Genomic DNA, 22418 nt, shown 5'->3' with positions numbered 1-22418 from the left:
TGCAACTCAAACAACGCTCTGCTAACACTGTTTTCTTAGGGAGCACATAAAAATGCACTTTTCCTTACACTCACCATCCTTTGATAGAACCATTAAAATATTTTCAATAAAAAAATAAATTATGTCAATTTTAACAAGCCAGAATGTTATGGTGTCCAATATGGACGATTAACATTTTACCGGCTTCATCTGCCTAACATAAAACTTTGTTCTCTTCTGCTCCCCAAAACTGCTCAGTAATACAGCCATTAATTTTAGTTCTTAATTGCAACTGGTAGTAGTTACGGAAAAACAGTTAATATAACTGGAGAGCACTGCATCAGCCCAGTACTCCTGACTGGGAGCTCGCTGGGACTAAGAACCAGTATGCTACAGAACTAGGCTATTCCACAGTGATGCCAGCAATCAGGATTTATCTAGATGTCGTGACAAGTGCAGAAATACAAATATAGCTACAGGTAGGGGTATATGTGCACATAGCAGTGAGCAGCATCCTGCTCTGTGTCATTTTGCAGTGCTCAGAAAGTGATTAGCAAGTTTGGAATTTTAGTTTGTCTCATGGTTCCAGAAGAGCAGAGTGAGAAAAGAGAAAAGCCAGTCAGAGATCTAGCAGAGAGAGGCAAATTTATGAACAATAAAAATCTCATTTTGTCATGGCTAGGAATCCAAAGCTCATATCTAACCCACAGCTGGGGTTTTGCAGTGCCTGTTTGAGAACCAAACCTGTCTCTGATGAAGGCAGCATGTTAGAGCTGGCAAAGTGAGAGGCAAAGGGTTAAGCTGAGGAGCAAACTGTGTACACACTCAAGGTATGTTTGTTTCTGTAGGAATGAATAGAGTCACTGTGAGGAGCAGTGTGTTATTTTAACACCTATTCTCTCTTTGGCTCTGTGGCCAGTTCACATGTAACTGAGTGCTTCCATGGAGGAGCGAATCCATCTGTGTTTTCTCACCTGCAGGTGTTGGGGTTTTAATTAAAAGCTCTAACTAATATGTTGCTATTTTGTGAAGGGATGTGAATTATAGCAAAGGCAAATTATGAATGATAATGAGAGACAGAATAACTCACCTGGAATCATTTTGTGTGCTTTCTTTCCCCTTCTAACATAAGAGAACATACTTTAATGAAATAATCAAAGATGAATACTAATACTCTCATGCCCTCTTTGTATGTGCAAGCAGGACAGGTATACTTTCATTTGCGCAAAGGATTAGCATCAATTTATTAAGCACAACCACTTAAAGAGCTTGAATATTAGTAAAAACCTTCAGATTAATTAAGGAAACTACAAAGAGCTTAAACAACCGTGTTTGCCAAATTGACACATGTAGCAAATTCATTTGCCATTTGCAATAATTTGTCATCTGAGCTGCTGCACTGTGTATGTAGACACAGAGCTGAGTTTCACAGCCCGTACTGGACCATCCCTGCTCTCCAAATCTCTGGGCGGTTTGGATCCTGTTTATTAGTATTAGAAAGTAGGATTGAACATGATGATCCCACTGTGATGCAAACATTAGGACCAGAAGCATTCTTCTATGTTTCGAACAGTGAAGTATGCTTTATATTTGGGAATCTCATTTTCAGAACAGAACACAAATAACTGTATAATGGCTCACTAGAACAGTCCTGCCTTTTTCGCCACATATCTGACATGATGAATAGGGAAGGATCCTTTTAGAAAACTTCTGTAAAGTCAGTCATCCAAAATCTTCCTTAATTACCATTAGGACATCTCTTTATCGCAATGCTCTGCCCCACGTTCTTGCTTCTCCAGATCTCACCATCTCACAAGGGGTAACAAGCCAAGAGAGTCAAGCAAACACAGTGCCAGGCTGCCCCTGGTCCTTGCTGAGAAAGCCAGTGGAAAGAATGGTAAATAAAACTGACCCAGGGAGGCTAACAGAGCCAGGGTCATTATCAGAGGCATTAAAGATCCATAATATATGATGCAAGCTACAACATAATTCCAGGAAGACATAAGTCTCTCACTCCCTATCAAAATACACAGTATAGATATGTCTCATGCCTATAAAAATTACAGAGAAATAAACTTGCCCTTCGAGGTGAAATAATGAAAGAAAAGGTGGTGGTGATGAAATGATGGAAAAGGGAGAAGGACAGGCAATGGTTGGAGAAAAATGAAAAGAAAAAAAAAAAAAAAGAGAAGAGCCAGTAGGGACTTGTAAGTGAGAAATAGTTGGTCATCAGGTGAAAGTGGATAACTAGGCACTGAGGTAACAGGGAGAAAATGGGGGAAAAATAAAAGGAATAAGAGAGAGGCAAGAACGACAGAGGAAAGAGAGATGGAAGAAGCCTGATGCCAGAAAAAGCAGTTGTTAATTACAGTTAGGTGGATTTGCTGTAGACAGTAACATAACCTACTCTATTCTATTAATCATTAGTATCTGGGTGCCTCCAATGGCACATGAAGTATGTGTTATTTGTCCTCTGGTCATTTCTCTGAGGAAAGATGTGTGTTCAGTGGGTATGGATAGATTCCTTTTCTTCTTTCTTAATATACATGTTGTTGTGTTTTCAGTTTAGAGATGGCAAGGTCAAAGAAATTCTCCTTCCCTTGCACAAATGTGTCTTTGAGGCTTCAGGGAATTCAGGAGTGAAAGAAGAATCAAACAGAGCTTGCAAAAGGAAAGAGATCTTTAAATGTGGGGTTTTTTCTTCACCAGTTCCTTAGGGTATTTTTTGTTCAGACTTTTGGGATCATCTCACCTAAGAAAAATAAGACTGAAACTGCTACCACTGGCCTTTTTTCCCTTCCTTTCCCTGCTGCTTTCATTTCACCTGGAAGAGGTACACACATCAGACAAAGCTCAGCTTCAGACACTCAGCTCCTACCCGAGCAGATTCCTGCAAAGCTGGCACTGAAGCTGCAGCACATATGAGAACCTGGCACAGCCCTAAGTCTCGTTGCCCACAGATCTGGGTGGGTGCAATACCACCCAAGATAAGAAGATGGGACCTTTTTCTCAAGGAACCTACTGTATGGATGAATTTAACCTAATTAACCTCTTGGCTCTTTAACCATGCCCTGTAGTAGGGCTCAGCAAAGGTCCCCCAAGACAGTCTTAGAAGACTGGTAGAGTGTGTGTGTGTGTCTAGCACAATCCCTCCGCGTTCATAATTATATCCTTGCTGCTGATCTGCCTCCTCATCCTTTTATCAATCATAAGTCACATCCAGACACAACTGCTATAACATCGTCACTTGCGTGTCTCAAGGCTCTGACACAGCAGGAGTTCAAAGCACCATAAATTAACTTACGATATATTGAGCACTGAGCACTGCAACCTGGAAGTAGCTGGAGACACTGTAAGCACTGGGGCCACCCAGCATCAGATACCAGTGTGACAGACACCATTAGCAGCGTGTTTTTCCTCTTCTTAAGGAAAGTATATCACTGATCATTATAAATGGATAGTGATTGTAAGGCTAAATTCCCATCAAGGGGTTGATGAGTCATTAAAACCCCTCAAGCTTTGTTCTCACAGTTTATTGCCTCATCATCATCACCACCCCTTCATGAAATTATTGTCTTTTAATTAGCTCTAGCCCTTTCATTACTGTCTGTACCATTGCAGAGAAAGAAATAGGGAAACAGCTCAAATAAAGTATCTGATTGCCCCTTCTGAAGCTAGTAATAAGATATTAGCAGAGTGTCATTTAAAATTATGTCCTGTATGATACAGCAAACTAATTCTTTTTTCCTAAATGAAGGAAAACCTGGGTATGTCTCCTGGTTCCTGTTCCAAGGGTGCAAGGATTTAAAAAGCTACTGCTGAAGCTTAATTCCCCTGCCCCCAGGAAAGCCTCCAGTGGCTCCTATCATCCCTCAGCCTCTCCCACCAGCTCAGGAGGTGCTGGGCTGCTCAGCAGGCACCAGTGCTGTGGGACTCTGCCAGCAGAACACACTGCATGGGACCATTTCACCTGCTCTGTACTATATACTCACAGATTCTGTGTCTCCAATAGAAGATGTTGATTGGAATATGTTAAATAATAGCAACCATCCCAACTGTAGTGATCTCCTGTATTTAAAACACGGGTTTACATGCTTCATAAATTTCAGTATTTGTAATTATACGATATATATGAACAGAGTGAGTGAAAGAGACCATATATATTATGTGAGGAAACAGCATTATCGATCCTGTATTATACAGTGCACAGGAAAATTAGTTAACCATACAGCTCATTGGTTTAAAGATGGCAGTAAAGTTTAAAGGCATTCTGTTGTGAAGTTAAATATAACAGCCATGACACAAATAGAACAATCGCTTTAACCGGATTTCCCTGGCAGCTAAGGAATTCATGGGCTGGATCCTGCCCCCAGAACACTGCTGCAGACCCAAAATAACCCCACAGGAACCTATGCAGTTACTCCAGATTTACACCACAGTAGCTGGACCAGGAATTTGGATCCAGAGGTTTAAATAAGGCTTATGTAATAAAAGGGGAATTTATAATGGTTCCCTGTGGAGCTGGAAGGCAAGGTGGAAAGATCCATCTGCTTATATCAGAAACAGAGTTAACAGAAATGGACTTCAGCTTCCCACCACAAGTTACTTTCTCTGAAAGATGGGGTTTTTTATAAGAAAAACAGATCAGAGCATGCATTTATTTAAATTATTTACTCTCATTCATTTAAACTATTTACTAACGGAGGTACTCCTGGGTGTAAAACCCTACTCTACCACAGGTTTCTCCATTGTCAGTCAATTCCAGTTGCATCCCAGGTTTTAGACCACTTCTACCTGGGGGGGAAGCTGGCTGCTGTAGGAAGAGGGCTGGCACACCACAAGCTGCAGATCTGGTGTGGATGTTGGTGCACGGCAAGAATGGGAATGTCACAGGAAGCAGCGAGACTCCCAAGCCAGCAACCGCATGTCCCAGGTCTCATTCCTGCTTCTGCCAGGCCTTTGCTTTGCGACTTTCACCGCGTCACGCTCTGCTTCTTCTCTCTGAGAGGTGTGAGATGGATGGGGACTACAGAGGGGATAGAAGGTCCAGTTACTTCCCATTGCGGAAGACTTTCTGTTTCCCCAAGAGAAAATTCTACAAAAATACAAAATGATACCACGGTACTTCACACTGGCCAGCCCTCTGGAGCCATCAATAGTTCTACACCAGGCTGCTAGCTACACGCAATCTGGAAGGGGAGTGGAGCAGTGGGAGTCAACAGAAAATACAAGGAATTGCAAAAATACTGGGCAGGAAGATGGAAAAATAATAAATTCTGCATTTAATTTCTCTCCCCCCATTTCATACAAATGTGATCTAATTTAATTTCAAAGAAATCTCTTTCCTGAATGCTTCGAAAAGGTTAAAATGCAATTTTCTGAAACTAAGTTATTAGATAGAGGAATATTAACCTTTGAGCCCCATAGACTTTTACTCTTTTTTATCTCCTTTTCATTTTTGTTTGTGGGTCTATTCATTTTTTTGTGATCTCCGTCATGTTGCTAGGTAACAGGCACTTAGCGTGCAGGCATGTTAGTCTATCTGTCTCTCGGCTTAGTCTGTCTGGTCCAGGCTACCTTACTTCCCTAGCGCTTGCTGCCGGCAATGCAGTCCCTTACAAAAAGCATTTATCACAGCCTCGCACAGTAATGGCCACTCAGTGGAGGGGAAATTGAGCTGACCTGAAGGCCAAAGCTGTTAGGGAGACTGGTGGGAAGGGTAAAAGGGTCACAGTACCCTTTTCCCACCCACTTAGTGGGCAGTAAGCAATAGAACAGCAGTGCCACTGTTTTCACTAACATATCCTGAGGCTTTGCACCTGAAATAAATGTTTGTTTGACATTAACAATAAAAAAAATAAAAATCTGGTTTCCTCTCAGAAACTGGTTATGCTATTTAAACTTTAGCAAGGTAGGGGTAGAGTGGGGAGAGCAGCTTAAGATGTGATTTGTTGCGCACTTTGGACAATATAATTATTTCTTCTTGATAGCAATAACTCTTGTACATTCCCATCTTCTTTGATTTAGAGAAGGCAGGAATCACAAAACCAAAACAGTAAGTCTTTTGTTTCCTTTGGGGCAAAAGCATCACCTACCATGAGTACCTGAAAAAGAAACCCTAGTTCTGTTGACAAATCAAATACATAAATAAATAAATAACAGCACCCCAAAAACTACCTAAATACAAGCACAGTCTGATTCATGCTTCTGAATGGTTTTTGTATAGAAGCCTTTTTGAACACTAATCTAGGTGGTTCTTTCAGGCTGATGTGAAAACATTTACAAATTGAAAAGCAAACTACTTTCCAATAAAAAAACAGAGGGGAAAAAAATGGAGACGCACTACCCCATCTCTGTTTTCCCTTAATAAGCTCAAACTTCAATTTCTTCTAGAGATAATATGTGTTCACAAGAGATGCAGGACTGAAATCCTAAAGGAAACGGAGAGCCTGGCTTTCTGAACACCTTTTAGAAAGCCATATGAATTTATCTTGCTATGTTACTTATATACAGGGACCTCAGGTTATACATCAACCCCTCACACGGGTAAGGTGTTCTCAGGCAAGTAACACTCTTCACCCTTAAACCCTCACTGAGAACCTTTAACTGGTGTCAGCGAAGAGCAGGATTTGGTGTCTATTAATTAGTAAAACATCATTCCTTATATTTTTTTCTTCTTACACAGACCTGTGAACTGTTAGAATCATCATAAGATTTCTGCTGCTGTATCCAGTGTTCTCAAACAACAATATTTAACCAACAAAAAGAGACCGAGTCAATCTCGGTTTTAGTGATTCCCAGGAAAGTCATCAAATAAAAATGTGAACTTTAAAATTGATCAGGATTAATTTCACTGACACTGTATCATAACATATATCTCTTTGGAGACTCATTTGTTGGGCTGCAGATGCAAAGAAAGTAAGGAAAGAAATAAATCAGAATACAATAAGGCAATTAGACTTTTGCCATTGATAGAATACTAAAAATGTCTGATTTATCAAAGCATTAACAAACAGAAGTAAACACAAGACATATATTTTCCTGCAAAATACCTGGTTAGGAAAAATAAAATAATAACCAAGACCATGTTTATCGATAAATTTAATTTCCCAATATTGTGCCTTTCAATGTGGAATGCTATTTCATCTGCTAATTTCAAGAGCACAGCAATATAAGATGATTTATCACATGAATACCAATACAGTAAAAATCCTATTCTCATCTCTATGAAATTGTCTTGCTCAGAAGAGAACATTCTCTCTTATACACTATTATATGCATATTAAGGATAAAATATTAAAGATTTACATGCACACACATACACATGCACATATACCAATCTAATTTCACAACGTTATATTGAATTTCAGTGTGATTATGAGAGATTCCTTTAAAACTCAATGATTTGGAGCTCTGCAGGATTTACTAGAGATCTAGATGGTGGTAATACTCCTCATAATATTACTAAAGGCATGGAACACTTATATATTTCACAGTTGTTCTGTTATAATAATACAATGAAAACAGTCAGATTGCAAGTTTTATTTCCTATTCCTGGCTACAGTGAGGCAGAATCTAAATGATCTGATGTACTGCTGGCTCATGTATCATATTTAGGCTGCTTACTGTACTCGAACACCTGCAAAGATGGCAAAAGTGCAGTTCAGATAGTGTCATCTTAAACATCTGAACAGAGTTAAGTCTTAATCTGGAGAGAAGATGGGATGCTGGGTTACCTAATGAACTTCAGAAATATCTGACATCAGAGGGAACAATTTCACCTGTGAAATGAAGAGACAGGAATGATCCTCGCATGAGGTACCTACAAGGGAATTTTCCTGTCATTACTTATCAATTGCCATGGTATCCAAATATCACTAGGACATCTGAGCATCTGTAGAGAATTTCTAAGACTTCCCCAAAATGTTTGTCTCTCAGAACAAATACGAAGCTTTTCAGAAAAAGGAGCAAAAATAAAGGAAATTAATTATTTTAGGGAGAAAAGTGAAGGGTAGGAACTCAAAACAGAAGCAGTTAAAATATGAGGTAATATTTCTACAGATGTCTCAGCTATTGTTGGTCAAAAGTCTGAATTTTAATTTTTTATATAAAATAAAAAATCAGATGACAGAAATAAAGCCTCCTGAGACACTGAACAGGTAAATATGTGATACAGATGGGATATAATTCCCCATCAACTCCACAAGATGAATTTTCCAACCAATGTTCAAAATTGGATATACATTGTCTCTTATCACTTGCTTGTTCAGAAAATGAATTGCATACTTACACCCTGATCTAACACATGCATAACTAAAAATTTCCCTAAACAAATGTAAGAGCCAATTTCAAAAGGCAATCTGCAAATTATTAATTTAAGAAGACTGATGAAGTCTTTTAATTATCTGAAAACAACTGATTGGACTATAACAGATGGATCTATTTTCTATAAACAGCAATGGGAAACTCATCGCTGAAGTTAGCGAGGGTCCATAAGCAGTAAAGAATTTGGCATAATATTTCTTAAATATGAGATTATAAGGAAGGCAGAGCAAAAGTGTTTAACTGCTTTTTTATGCTAGTATTTATTAATCATAATCCTCCAGGAAACCAGACCAGATGTCTCGAAAAAAAATGTGTAATTTATTGAGCACAGTACCAAGCTAACTCCAAAAAGCTATTTTAAAAACAAAGCAGGATTGTACAGACTTTAAAATAAAGCTATCGTACTCTCCCCTCTTCTCCCCGTTATCCATTCCTGGAACTATAACATATTGTCTCTTGTCAGGGACCAACATGAAAAGGAAATTACATGGCTGTCTAAAGTTATGTCTTCACTGCAAAACAGTCTTTCACTGCAGCTTTGCATTGATGGCTCTCTTGATGTTACAATATAAGCAAAGAGAAGGCCCAGTAGTTTTCTCTTGGTGTAACTTGTACAGGTTGACCTCAAATCATGGGAGAGAAATAAGCACAGCTAGCTAACTACACTGGGATAACAACAACTCAAAGTCTCCTGTGATTATCTCTTACCTTATTTTGCAGAAAAAAAATATGCTTTAAAAAAGTATGTTTTTACTGGAGGGAAAAAAAAAAAAGGTAGGAAAGATTAAAGGACATCATGTAATAAGGTCTACCTGAGTGTGAAGAGAGTCTGATGCAAGGAATTTTTCAGAAGCAGGATTGTCTCTTATTTACCTTAGTAGGTTAACAACACCAATACCTAATAATTAAGCACATATGTTGCTCATGATTCATTGTTACCATTTTATAGGAAGAGCAAAGAGATAAACCTATTCTTTCCCTATTTGCTGGTTACAGTACAGCTCTGAGGTCTCATCACTATTTCCTACAGCAGAAATTCAGACCTTCCAGTTTGTATTTGTTTGCGCCTGGATTTGCTTCCTTCCTAAATACTAGTCTCAACTGTCTTGTGGCTACCAACCCTCCTCCCCATTGCTTCTCACTAACAAGACTAGCATGTTTCCTAGCAGCTTCTACAATTAGTTATTATTTCATTACATAACAATTATGACACAAAATTTGAGAGCATAATAATGTTCACTGAATTTTAGATCAAACAAAGCTAAACCAATTGCGCTAACCTGAACAGGATTACAAAAGGAGCAGGAAGGAAATTCTGAAGCCCAGAACACTGCTTCACAACTGAGGATATTCTCAGAGGCATCAGTACCAGTGAGGGGCTCAGTTCTTACTGAAATTCAAGAGCTGGTTCCCTAATGATTGTTTGTCCCATTGAAGAAGTCCCTCGAGACATCAGCACTTCTGAAACAGGAATTCTTCAAATGATAAATATTGAATTATTGATTCAGAAATATTGTTAAGGAAGAATTTATCATCCACAAGAGAAGAGAGCAGTCAACACTCACTGATCCTCCACGGAAAACTGGTGCTCAGGTAATGTCTTTTGAAAATCCTAAAGCAGAATAAAATTAAGTGACAACAGTAGTCTCCATCCTTACCTGCACACCCTGCCGCTTGTGCTCTCGTCTCACAAATCACCTACCCTATTGTTCAGACTGTTCAGCTGCTTCAGAAGCAACTTTGCAAGTGCTTCAACATATAAACCAAACCAACAGAAATATGTGCCAATTTTATTTTAATATGTAAGGCTGTAAACTACAGCGGTCCAGAAGCTGTTTTGCCATCAGCAGGGCTGTCCCTGCAGCACTGCCAAAGCCTCCAGAGAGCAGCTCAGGCAGGTGGGAGAGTCAGAAATCCCAATGTAAGACCTTTCCACTGCCTTACAGATCTACTTTTAGGCACACTCAACCTAAAAGTGTGAACTGTGTTTCTTTCTGTACCTCTGTATCTCAGAAGGATTGTTATCAATTTTTAATATAAAATAAAAAATCAGATGACAGAAATAAAGCCTACTGAGACACTGAACAGGTAAATATGTGATAAAGTATCAGTATAATACAGATGGGCTATAATTCCCCATCAACTCCTTTTATCAATTCCTTTTGTAAGACTTTTTTTATACAACTTATGTCAAACTTTGATGAGGCCCTTAGATCTACTACACTTAAGAATGTTTAATTATTGTTATAAATGGTGGGCTCAATCTGTGACCTCTATCTGCAACTGTCACTTCTGTCATAGAGCTTTACACACAAGCACTGCAAACCCACAAGGAGCTTCACAGCATCGGGCTTGCTTGTGCTAAACATCAGCTGGGAGAAGGTCAAGATGGGGGAGAGAGGATTTGCCTCACTCCAACACCACAAAACATTTGGAGAAAGGAAGAAGCCGCAGCCTCTATTCCACGAGCACGGCATGCAGCAGCCACTTTGTGGTACCAATCACTTTTTCAAAGCGACAGGTTTACAAACCAACTTGCAGCAGAAGCTCAAGAAAGTTCAGCATTCTCCCCTGCACATTAGAGTCCCCGCGCTGCTCTCCCCTTGCACATTAGTTAATGCTAGAAAAATACAGCTGTCAATTCTCACGTAACAGCTGAGATTTGGTAGTTCTTAATGAAATACAAGCTGCGTTAACACGAGGCATGTTAAAACTGTCGGTTCAAATATGTGTTACTAAAACAGTCAGTAGTAAGCTTCACTTGTTCGATAGGCTGTTTACAGACTTACATACCGCAAGACCAAGTTAATGTGAATAAAAACTGAAACTAAAGTATGAGTGATATCCTTTTGATGTGGCTTATGTGTGCACTTTCCTTTTATAGCAGATGGATATTTTTCTTGCAGGAGATTAAGCTATAAATTGGAGAATGTTTTCCTTGACGTTTGCCACTATGGTCCCGATGGAAATGAATGTGAAAAATGAGTGTGAATGTTTTTTTTAAAATTAAATTACTTGTCTTTATGCTCCTTGAAGTTTGTGGATGCTGAGTAATGCTGTGCTATGCCCTGCATTCTCTTCATAGGTTCTGTGGTGGCTAAATTAATTACAAGACAAGCCTTTGGAATTAAGTGTATTTTAAGTTCAGAGGCATCTGTTTAGAGTCTTCTAATACCTCCAGCCCCTTTGGAAATATACTTGTTAGTATGAGTGGTATAATTTTCATTTCCGCTGGCATGGTTATAGTAGGACTTCTTTAGTTTCAGACACACTTCATTTGACCTATCAAGGGCATAAACTGAAAATGTTCTCTCACCATTTTTGTTTTCCTAGCAAATGCAAGTAAAAACATTCATTTAAATATACCCTAAGTATTAAAAGAATGTTGCTCCTACTGTTATTCTCTTTAAATACCAAGATGATTGTTATTTTTAAAGAAATAAAAAATGCAAGAGAAAAAATGCCTTGAAGATTACAGAAAAATGTAAGAAATCTGTCTTCCCTGTAATTGGTGCAAAAATAAAATGTCTGAATAAAGTATTAAACATCAAATTCATTAAGTGGAATGGTAGCAATAATAAGTGGGAATAAATTGGAAATAAAACTGAGACTTCAGGAGGCTTGAATTCAAAGCAGGAGTAGATTTTGATCTCTAAAATGATAGAACTTTGGTTTTGCTTTATAATTACATTTTGAAGGTGCTGAATTTCACATAAATACTCAACTGAAGGAAGAAATTCCTCAAATATCTACTTTTATGGAAAGGATGAAAGCCTGGCAGATTTATGACCCTTAGATCCCTAATATTCTCAAGGATGCAGTTTCACCAGACATTGCCCACAAGGCAAACTGAAATTGAGGGATGGCAGCCCAAGTCCACCCCATCCACAGAGCCATTCCTACAACACACTCTGTGTTCAGCAAGTGCTGAATTGCAACCCAACATAGTTATCAACATATATCTGAGCCATGCTCATTCACTGCTGTCAGAGAACAGAGCTGAAGAGGTTCTCCTGAGACATTTTTGTGCACAAAAGACACACAACTTTGTCACTTCAAGTGGTGCAGCTGCTCAACAGTGCCAGAACTGTGGGAAAAGCAGTATGAAAGAAGAGGAAGATGTTATCCGTCACTGTGACTGCTGCTGTTATTGTTGCTGCATCCAGTCCATGTTGGTGGTGGCCACAAGAAATACCTGGCAGATACAAGGAGCTTGGAAGGAAGATGAGGAAACACCTTCTTGTGAAGGGAAAGAAGTGATGTGGAGAAAGGTTTATGTCCAAGGGGAAGAAACACTTCCCTCGAGATCTGCTCTGTAGGACAACTGTCCAACAACTGTTGGCAGGACAATGTCAGCTCGTGGAGAAGGCCAGGCATCTATTGGGAAGGAAGGGTCACACTCTACACTTGGTATCAAATGTATTAATTAACACTAGGTCCCCAGTCTAAATTTGAGAGCACTTACTCTGGTGGCCTCCTTTGTCTTCACAGAGTCTGTAATGACTGGTGTGCTCTGATTCTCTGGAGCCTGTTCTTTGACACCAGGGAAGATTTGGGGCATTCACTCCCCAAGGCTGAAGCCCTGGAATCAGAGGAATTGACTCTTTGTGCAGCCAAAATCTGGGAATAGCCTCTTGACAGAGCAGCTTAACACAAACAAGAGTCACCAGCGGGGTCTTCTTCAAGTAGTATCTATACATTAGGAAGGTGCTTGTCATTTTTCCCTGGCTCCTGAACGTACCTAGGTGGGTACAGTAGGTATTTCCTCACATAGGATCAGTCTTGCCTTTATTGCACAATGGTCAACTACAGGAATACCTTAAAAATCTAAAGAAGGTGGAATGAACTTCTTTCAGGACATGCACTGGAAAATTTTACTACCATTTACTTGCATCTGCAGACATTTGAAACCCCTCATTATAATACAGTTACTCCGCTGTGTAAACTGGACACAGTTTAAAATGTCATCTGCTGAAAGTGAAATGCCAAAGTACACAGGATTTAAAAGGTCCTCAGCCATCAAGGGCTGTGGCCAAACCAGACATATCTTAGATTAAACATGTCAGCTAGCTAGGATACTTGTCATTGAAAGCATATCTCCCCTGCAGACCCCGGGGTGCTCCGAGTGACAGGAGGCTGCCTGCAGCGCTTTCCCTCATTTCCACACTTTCCATTGTTTGGTTGTTGTATGTGTAACACTAACTTAGAATTAATTTCCTGACACTCACTAGGCTCTCCAAACTGCACTCTTCTATTACCCTCCTTTCCTCATCTAAATTATTGATATGTATTTACAGCCTTACTTCCACCTTAGTAACTTTTTTTTTTTTTGTCTGGGAATTACATTGTGATGATAGTCAGAGCATAGTTAGGTGGTTCTGTACAGAGAGTACACCGCAAATCCATATGTACTGTAAATCTCTTTCTATGGGCTGTATTAATATTCTGCATATACCCTATCAACCCATAATCTCATGGCATTATTCATCTCTAAAGCACTGCTCATCCAGGTTTTGCATGAGCTTTTTCCTCAAAAACTTAACAGATAGAGAGTAAACTGAACTGATGTGAAAAAGCTCTGTTCATTGGAATCTAGGGAAAAAATAAATTGTGTTGGCACATTTTATTGTGTTTCTGAACAAAGCAATAAGGCTCCAACCTTAGCTGAGAATAGCTGGAATTTTGGAACTCACTGAAAAAGTTTTCTCTTGGAAGATGGATTAAATTGATCATTTTTTCCTAGACGGAGTGCACTTCAGGCTCATTTTGCTTTGTAATTAAGAAGAAAGCCAGAAACATCATTTACACATTAAGAATTTAATAGATATATTTTTCTAGCTTTATGCATTAGCACAGGACAGCCCATTAATGAAATAAGTCTTCCTTCAGGGTCAATTTAGATGGGCTGTAATCTTCTGCAAATATATTGCAAATGAGGATCATTTAATGATCTTAAAACTAACTGCCAGAAAAGGATTGTTATAACTCTCCAGACAACAAAAAAGGGTTTTGGCATGGCTTGTAGTACCTTTGTAATTAGCAAATGTTTAATTTCAACCCACCACATCACAAAATTGAAAATATTATCTTCTCTGGAGGTCAGTTTCAGACTCTCTGACCTGGGAGGTTAATTCTGAGAAAGGAAAAGCCTGTGGTTGTGTTTGTCAGTCGATAAAACAACAGCTCCAGTCCTCTTCTCAAATCTGGATGCTTCAGTTTGACATTTGAATTCCACTCCTGTATGATCTGATCCTAACACACAAGAAAACCCTAAATGAAAGGGTTTAGTATCAGCAATAGCAAATGGGTGAGGAGAAAGAGTATTTTACTAAGGCTAGAATTAATAAGTCTAACTCCAGTAACTGGACAGCTGTATTTTTTCTAGGCAGTCACACAAAAGCATTTCTCCATCTCCCACTTTGTGTTCTGTCTGTATCAATGTCTTTTATTTCCCCACAGGTCCCTATAATATCTTAATGCAACTGTACTTGGTGCACCAAACTACAGTAGACGGATTCTCGGGTATTTGGGACATATATGTGAGTGTGGGAAAGCAGGCATTCAGGGACTCTGCATGGTTTGTAACTCACACAACAGTCCCTCAATTTTAACTTCTCTACAAGCCTTTTCTGATACTGTAGTATCACCTCTGATATTTCATCCTGCAGGCCTTAACAGTGTAACAGCAACTGAAGCACCTTGCTAAAGGATTTGAAGACCACACTGAAGTGTTTATGTTTCAAAATTGGACTTGTGGAGTTTGTATAATGAACCATCACAACTGCTGTTGATTCATACCTTAGGAAATACGCCATGCACTTCATTCACAAATACAGCTTGAACTCACACTACTGGCATTAACAGTGAGCACTGGTAATAACAAACCCTGAGAACTGCTTTCTCCTTTTCTTGATGACAGGACCCTGGCACAGACTTTCACTCTGCCCATGAGAAATGGTACCCACCGACAGCCTGCTTCGAGCAACATCTGGCAGCTAAGCACGAATGATAAAACGCAAAACCTCCCCTGGACTGTGACCAGACCATGACTTTTTGCGTTTTTACAATTTACACAACAGTCTTCTTTCTACCTCATCTTTCTGCCAGGCATAGAGATGCACCTTCAGCAAACAGATTAGCTGGAGTGTTTCCATAGCCCAAGCAAGAAGAAATCCATATGCCTTTCCTAGACTGACTTACAGTCTTTCTGACAGTTTTTCTAAGGTGTCTTACTCAAATAAATGGGCAATTTGCTAGCTCCATTTTGAAAAGTTGGTCTCTGTAGAACATTTCTGATTTCTTGTACCAGTAAAAATCTTGGAACAAATTTTGTATTAGTACAAGAAACACATTCTCAGTTCTATAAAAGGTTTCCAATCTCTCTTCAGGCTTCTGAGTAAAAATAAGTAATCTTCATATTTTCTTTGCCTACCTTCTTTCCTTTCTTCCAAAATCACTTTTAGGCATTACTGTTAGTTGATTCACATTTACTTGTTTTGTGTTTCATACACTAAGGGTAGCATTTTTTTTTTTTAATGTTAGTGGAGTAATAGTTATTTTGCACTTGGCTGAGAATTTTACCAATGATTTCAACAGACACCCATTCAGATCAACACCAAATATTAATGGAAATTTTAACCTAAGCTTAAATCTGTCTAGGTGCTTTTAATGGAAATATCCAGGTTTCTGTATATCCAATAATAATTTTGAATGGAAGTTAAGGATTCTGTGCCACCAGCAAGAGGCCCAGGGTCTTTGTTTCACTTTAAGAGTGACTTTTGACTGGCTTAACGTTTTCTTTTAAAGAAAAGAATGCAGTAAACTGTGTTTCCCAAATTCTGGCAGGTTTTTTTAGCTCCTTTTACTATCTGAGAAGATAACTGTATTAGCCTGTAGCAAAGTGTTACTGAGCCAATGTGAAACAGATTTGGCTATCAGTTTCAAAGACAGCTCCCTATTGACTAGTTGGATAAAAACTGAAGGGTTTGCGGGAACATCTTATAAGCAATTACTTCTCTAAAATCTTTTAATCTTTGTTATGTGTATACTGTTAAAAATGCAAGATTACACGCAAGTGGAATGGCAATCATTCTAGTGAAAACTATTTGCCAGCGTGACTGCTTTAATTCACTGGCTCAAGCTCTAAGAAATAGAAGAGCTTTAAAAAAGGGCTCTATACATAGCCTGTATTGTTGCGATCAATTGAACTCCGTAAGGAAGAAAACCTCTGAGGCTAACTGGAGGCATTCTGTGCTTCCCTCTGTTTTATTGCACAACCTTAGACACAATGTGTAAAAAAGGTCAAGACATCATGTAGGCTTTTGCATTAAGCAGCAGAACACTAATTAGTTTTACTGACAATGAGGTTTTGTGCTTGTGTTCTAATATTTTGATGTTTAGTTTTGCTTGAAAACGAAGTCTAACATGATACAAAGCCTCTTCTATTCTCTGTTGTCTTTTCCTCAACATTATTTTAAAACTCATCATGTGCTCTTCAGCTTGAGTGCTAAGTGTTCTGTTGCTTCAGTTTTAATTTAATGCTCCTGCTTCAAAGAGAATAAAAAAGCAAAATCTAGTAGGCCATAGTATTCATCTCTGAAGTGGCATTTGTAGAAACCATCAGGTAGTAATTGTTTCCCCCAGCTCTGTCTCTGAAATTTGTCCTGCTGATAGCTGGCTGCAGCACTGTCTCTGTGTATTTAACTCACGGCACTCAAGACACATTTTTGCTTTTTTTTGCCAAGGATATTTACTCTAGTTATAGTGATGAGTGGCCCTACCTAAACAAGAAGAAAATTTGCTAATAGGCTTTTGCAAACAGATGATCTTTTATGAGTGCTTTTTTAGCTCTAGATAATGCACTACTATTGCATTAATTCAGACTCTAGCTTACTGCCTATATATATATATATATATCTGCATGCTGGAAACAAAGACCAACCTTGGTGAGCTCTAAATGTCCCCATCTACAAAACAGTCACACATCTGATTAAGATACACAGCCAGTTGATTGCTTTTTTGTAAAGAGTTTAAAATATGTGTAAATGTCTGCAAGATTAAGGTCTGTTAACATTGTGGTTCCCCACTGATGCGAATGCACAGTACCTACCCTAGTGAAATGCTTATTCCATCAGAGTCACTAATGACATAGAAGTATTATGTAATAATAATAATAATATCACCATTAAATTATAACCCACTGGTTTAAACATATCCATCCTGCACACTCTCAGAAGAGATGAGCTGCCTCTGACTATGCCGTGAATCAGTCAAGTGCTTCAAGTCAACTTTTGCCCAAATGCAAATCCAGTTTATTTAGTCAGGCGCAATACTGTGTTAATGTGGTTGCCAGGCTCTTGATTGGCTTGGAGAGCAGGCAGACTGAATGCTTGCCTGCCCAGAATGTACTGTGGAGAAATAACCGTTTTTGGCACAGAAGTGCTATTTCATTCAAAACAATGGTACTGTTAGAAGTACAACAGTTAGGAATGAGAGCATTGCAGGGGCATACTCAAAAGCTCAATTCAACAGCCACATGACAGGCTCAGAGGCAGCTGTAATGGCAGCAGTTCAAAGGTCTAAAGAGCTCAAAGAAGAAGGAAGCCAAAAGCTACTGCAGAGAAGAATTTGTCATAACTTAGTATCCTGAAGCACCCAAGTAAATAAAGCTAGTATTAAAAAAAAAAAAAATGTGCACTTTCCTCACCTTTTAGGAGAAATGGGGAAGGGGGAAGAAAACAGATTAAGTCATATGTAATAAAACAAGAGAGTGAATCTAAACATTTTGTTCTGCTTTAATCACAAACCCACTGCAGTGGAGCACTTCTGCTGATGCTCCCCACTACTGCTCTCCCTTTTCTGCACCACTGCCAACAGTAATGAAGTGGGTGACAAAAACTGTCAGTCAGTGACTCCATTTTAAAGAGAAGTACTGCTCTACAGTGAGCAAGAATGGCAGAAGCAAGACTGGCTCTTTCTTTGGTACTTTGGAAGAAAATGGCCTAAGCAGTAAAGCTTTAATCAAATCCAGCTTTCCTCAAATTTAGTAGCTTTTAGTTTCTTGGTTCTGGTTTCGGGAAGTTCCAAAATGCCGTTTTCAACACAGATCAAGGACAGGATTGCCGTGCCCTGGCACAGTGGGAAGTTTGCACACTCAGGTGGGGCCAGGCCGCTGGCAATGCCCCAGCAGCGTGCACAAGACACTGAGAGTGTGTATCCCCTGTATTAACAGGGGGGCTGAGCCCTCCCATCCTCTTCTCAGGTCAAATTGGTAGGTGTGGGTATCCTGTGATGACAACAGTCCTCTGCATAAGAACATGAGAGACAGAGGGTTGGAATGCCACATACTCCAGGCACTGCTCAGCTGTCTTTCCAGAGCAACTATGGAAATGCTACCACACTGCCTCACAGGACATTAGCTGGCGGCACTGCAGAAGGATTTGGGGCTAATGGGAAGTAAAAAACTTCTCTAGCATCCCCTGAAAGTCCAGGTTTGGGTTTAGGTGGAACACAGAGTGTATGTCCCAGACCGCACTGGGCAGCTGTTGTGTGCTACAAAGTAAATGGTTCAAGATGAAAATTCTTTCTGAACAGAAGAGCAGGTTTTTCCCAGTTTTACAAGTGTCCATAAGAAACAAGAGTAGTCTAAAGGTCTTTCAGCTCCTGATACAGCAGTTTGGGATATTACATAGACAGGAACAAAAGGACAGGCTCTCTGCTGGAGGGCTCATAACACAATAGTAGTTTCTGTGCTTAGTACTGGCTCTGTCTTGTTTACAACTGAGTCCTAATCAAGTCTGTAACATTTAGGGGCCACGTGCCCTGATACCTTTATTTCTACTGAGTAGTCTCCTCTTATGTGAGTAATTTTGCAGTTTTCAAAAGCAATGCTCAAATATCAATCCACCATGTGGCATGAGTCTGTGAGTCAGAATTTTGTCTGAAAGCCCTGTTGAAAATGTCATCTGACCTATCCGTTCCTGGAAGGAGAAAGGATGTTTAACTCTTTGCTCCTTTTGCTTCTTTGCATATTCAGCTTGGCTAATCTCACACAGAAATCAGAAATGGGCTGTGGTTTGTTGGTTTTTTTTTTTTAAATTTCCTACTTGTTTTTATCCACTGTGTACATTGGAAGCAATACAGCAAATCATTTTGGAAGGACTTGGTTATTAGTGCATCACAATACGCACTGTGTCTTGTTACGCAACTCAATATTTTTAATTACTTGCCTTTACTAGTGAGACAAAATTTAGAGTCAAGTTTCAAATAATCCCTTTTATTGGACTAATGCAGCAATATTGACAGTCGTGCTTTAGGGATATACCAAACTCCCCTGCAGGTCAGGAAGGGGTTGACTCTGAAGAATGGATTCCTATACGCAGCAAGCTCGTTTGTCAATAATGTACAGTTAGTCCAATAAAAGGGATTACTCAAACATTGGCTCTACACTTAGTCTATAAAGAAAATATCTGAGCTTTTTAGTCATCACATTTGAGACTTTAAGTATGTCCATTTTGCGATTAATCACCCCAACCTTGAGAGTTGTTCCAAATAAATTGTAGCTACATCCTTACTACAAAAAACCAAACCAAACCAAAACAACAGTGGGTCCACAGTTTTCCTCAGTACACATTTGAGTAGTTCTGTGTAGTTCGGGGAGGTTGCATTGACTTGCACCAGCTGAGAGTCTGTCCTCAGACTTAACAGTGTTAGTGTTTATGTGCCGTTCTTTATAAAGAACTTTTATAGCCTTATAATAAGACATTCAAACTACAAAACCCAAAGAAATTCACTGTCATAGAAGAACTGTACCCACTTGAACCAAATGTGGATTTTACCTGGTTATGATGTTTAGTACTTACAAAGGGCAGTGCGTTCTCTTTCACCCTGTATTTCCATTTGCACTCAGGTAGCAGCAGTAGCACCCAGAGGACCTGAAAGGTTTCGGTACAAGATCCTGACACAGAGGGTTTGTAGCCTGTGGCTCTGCCACTGCAACTTGCTCTCTGTGGTTGGGTCTCCACACTCACACGCTGCTCTGGTGATTTAGGTCAGCTCAGAAACCTGCTGGCAGGTTGCAGGAGGTACCAAAGACAAGAACAGCTATTTCCCAGATTCACAAAGTGTAACCATACTTTGTTCCTGTTGTCTGTTAGTTTAAAAATACAAAGAAGCAAGAATCTGTTTACCTCTCAACGCATGTTAGATTAAAGCAAAACCACCCAAAACATGGCAGTGACTGGAAGTGACACTAGCAGAGACCAAACTGGAAGGCAAGAGGCCATCACCCGCTTAGACTACAAGAGCATGTTTCATTTCTTATACTCTCCAACTGAAAGCTTCACAACCAAAATGAATTTGGTAATGGAGTTACAAGCTCCTGAAAATAGAGCTTTTATAAGGTAATATAAACCCTAACACAACCTTAATTATAGTGACACAATCTGTGTGCCATAAATAATGACATCTTTGACCAATATGATGCATAGTAACATGAAAAGTGATGTAACATAAGCAATGTCACTGCTAAAAGTTAAAGGGGAACACATTTTTCTCAGACAGAATACCCACTATCAATTCAGACAGCACATATCTGATCTAGATTTATGGTGGTGAATAATGGTGTCATGAATGCTAAAGTGTCTGCAGCTTTCAAATAGTTTGGCAAATCTGTACATCAAAATCAGTTTGAAGAGGAAGCACAACCCTTCCTCTGATAAGTGCAACTAGAATAACATTATATATACATTTAACATGTTTTTTAAGTAGGTGCCTTCATCTTTTGTGCTCTTAATAAACACAGTGAAAAATGACATTATGTATTGACAGAAATATCTGGAAGAGGCAAGATCTATGCAGCAGTGAAAGTAGGAAAATCTTTAATAAGATGGAGTTTATTCAGTACCTAGAGAAAATATTAGGGTTTATCCTTCAAAACTTAGCAAATATTTTGGCACCTAGTTAAGAACACAGCTTTACTTCAAAACCTCAAATTTAAGTGTTGTGTCAACATTTCAGTTCTGATGCACTTGAGAAATGAGTAACAACAGGTTGTGGCATTTAGGGATGTACTTTATGTTAAGTACATAATTAAGTTAAATATCTACGTTATTCCTGAGTCCCTGAACTCAATGGGATGTATGCATGTGCTTAAGCACCTACTTCAGCTATGGCCTGAATCATGAATCGTGAACAAAATTATGACAGTCCTAATGAAATAAACCCTGTTCAAGTTAACAGGAATTTTACCGGCTGAAAATAGAATAAGATCTTCAAGATTTGGTCATCAGCCCAACACACAAGTAATTTACCTCACTGCTTTTCATTCCTGGGAAAACCACTTCTGTGACATCTTTACTCCTCAGGACGTTTTAAAAACTGGGAAATAAACAGAGGATCCCAGTGAAACGCAGCCAGCCCTGGGACAGAAAAAGCCACCAATCGGTACTCAACGCAGCAGACAGCTGCTGGAAAAGGAAACATTTTGCAACAGAAGTAATAGTACACCTCATAAAATGGGCTGTGAAATACTGAGTAACTAGATAGAGAAATGAAGAGACTGACTTAACACCTGACACAGCCTCAGTCATCTCAGCCAGCCTCCGATGCACGTGTTCCGAGCACAGACATCCTGCAAGATCCCTGGAGGAGGTCAAGGTTAGAGTGGGCTGAAGTGCCCTCTCCCAGTGCCCCCCAACTCCTTCTGTCTCCCCCATTCTTTTGTGACTGTTGTCTTGGTGATAAAAATAGCCATATACATTTTTACTGGCCTCACAACATGTCCATAGTCCTGGCTCTAGATCCTTTAGACTAGGGTAGAGGAAGCAAACGCTGAATCAGTTCAGGGGGGTTATAAACCCCTGTACTAATAGGGCTTAGCCCTGAGGAGGATCCCATCGAGCCAGATTCCTTGGAGTTCTGCTGTGCTGTCTCTGTATTTAAGTACTTCAGAGCCTTCCTAGCCAGGATATCAGGGAAGTGCTCAGGCATGCAAGGCTGAGAGAATACTGCAAAAGCTAATTTTATTTCAGAAGGACATATCCAGATAATGAAAGAAAATGCCTAGATGTATTTGCTTTTTAGCGGCTTTGGGCCTGACTCTTCATCAGTATAAA

The sequence above is a fragment of the Athene cunicularia genome (genome assembly GCF_003259725.1).
Source record: "Athene cunicularia isolate RWA chromosome 8 unlocalized genomic scaffold, athCun1 chr8_part1, whole genome shotgun sequence".
Lineage (NCBI taxonomy): Eukaryota > Metazoa > Chordata > Aves > Strigiformes > Strigidae > Athene > Athene cunicularia.
The sequence above is the reverse complement of the archived record's forward strand: the minus strand, read 5'-3'. Positions refer to the sequence as shown.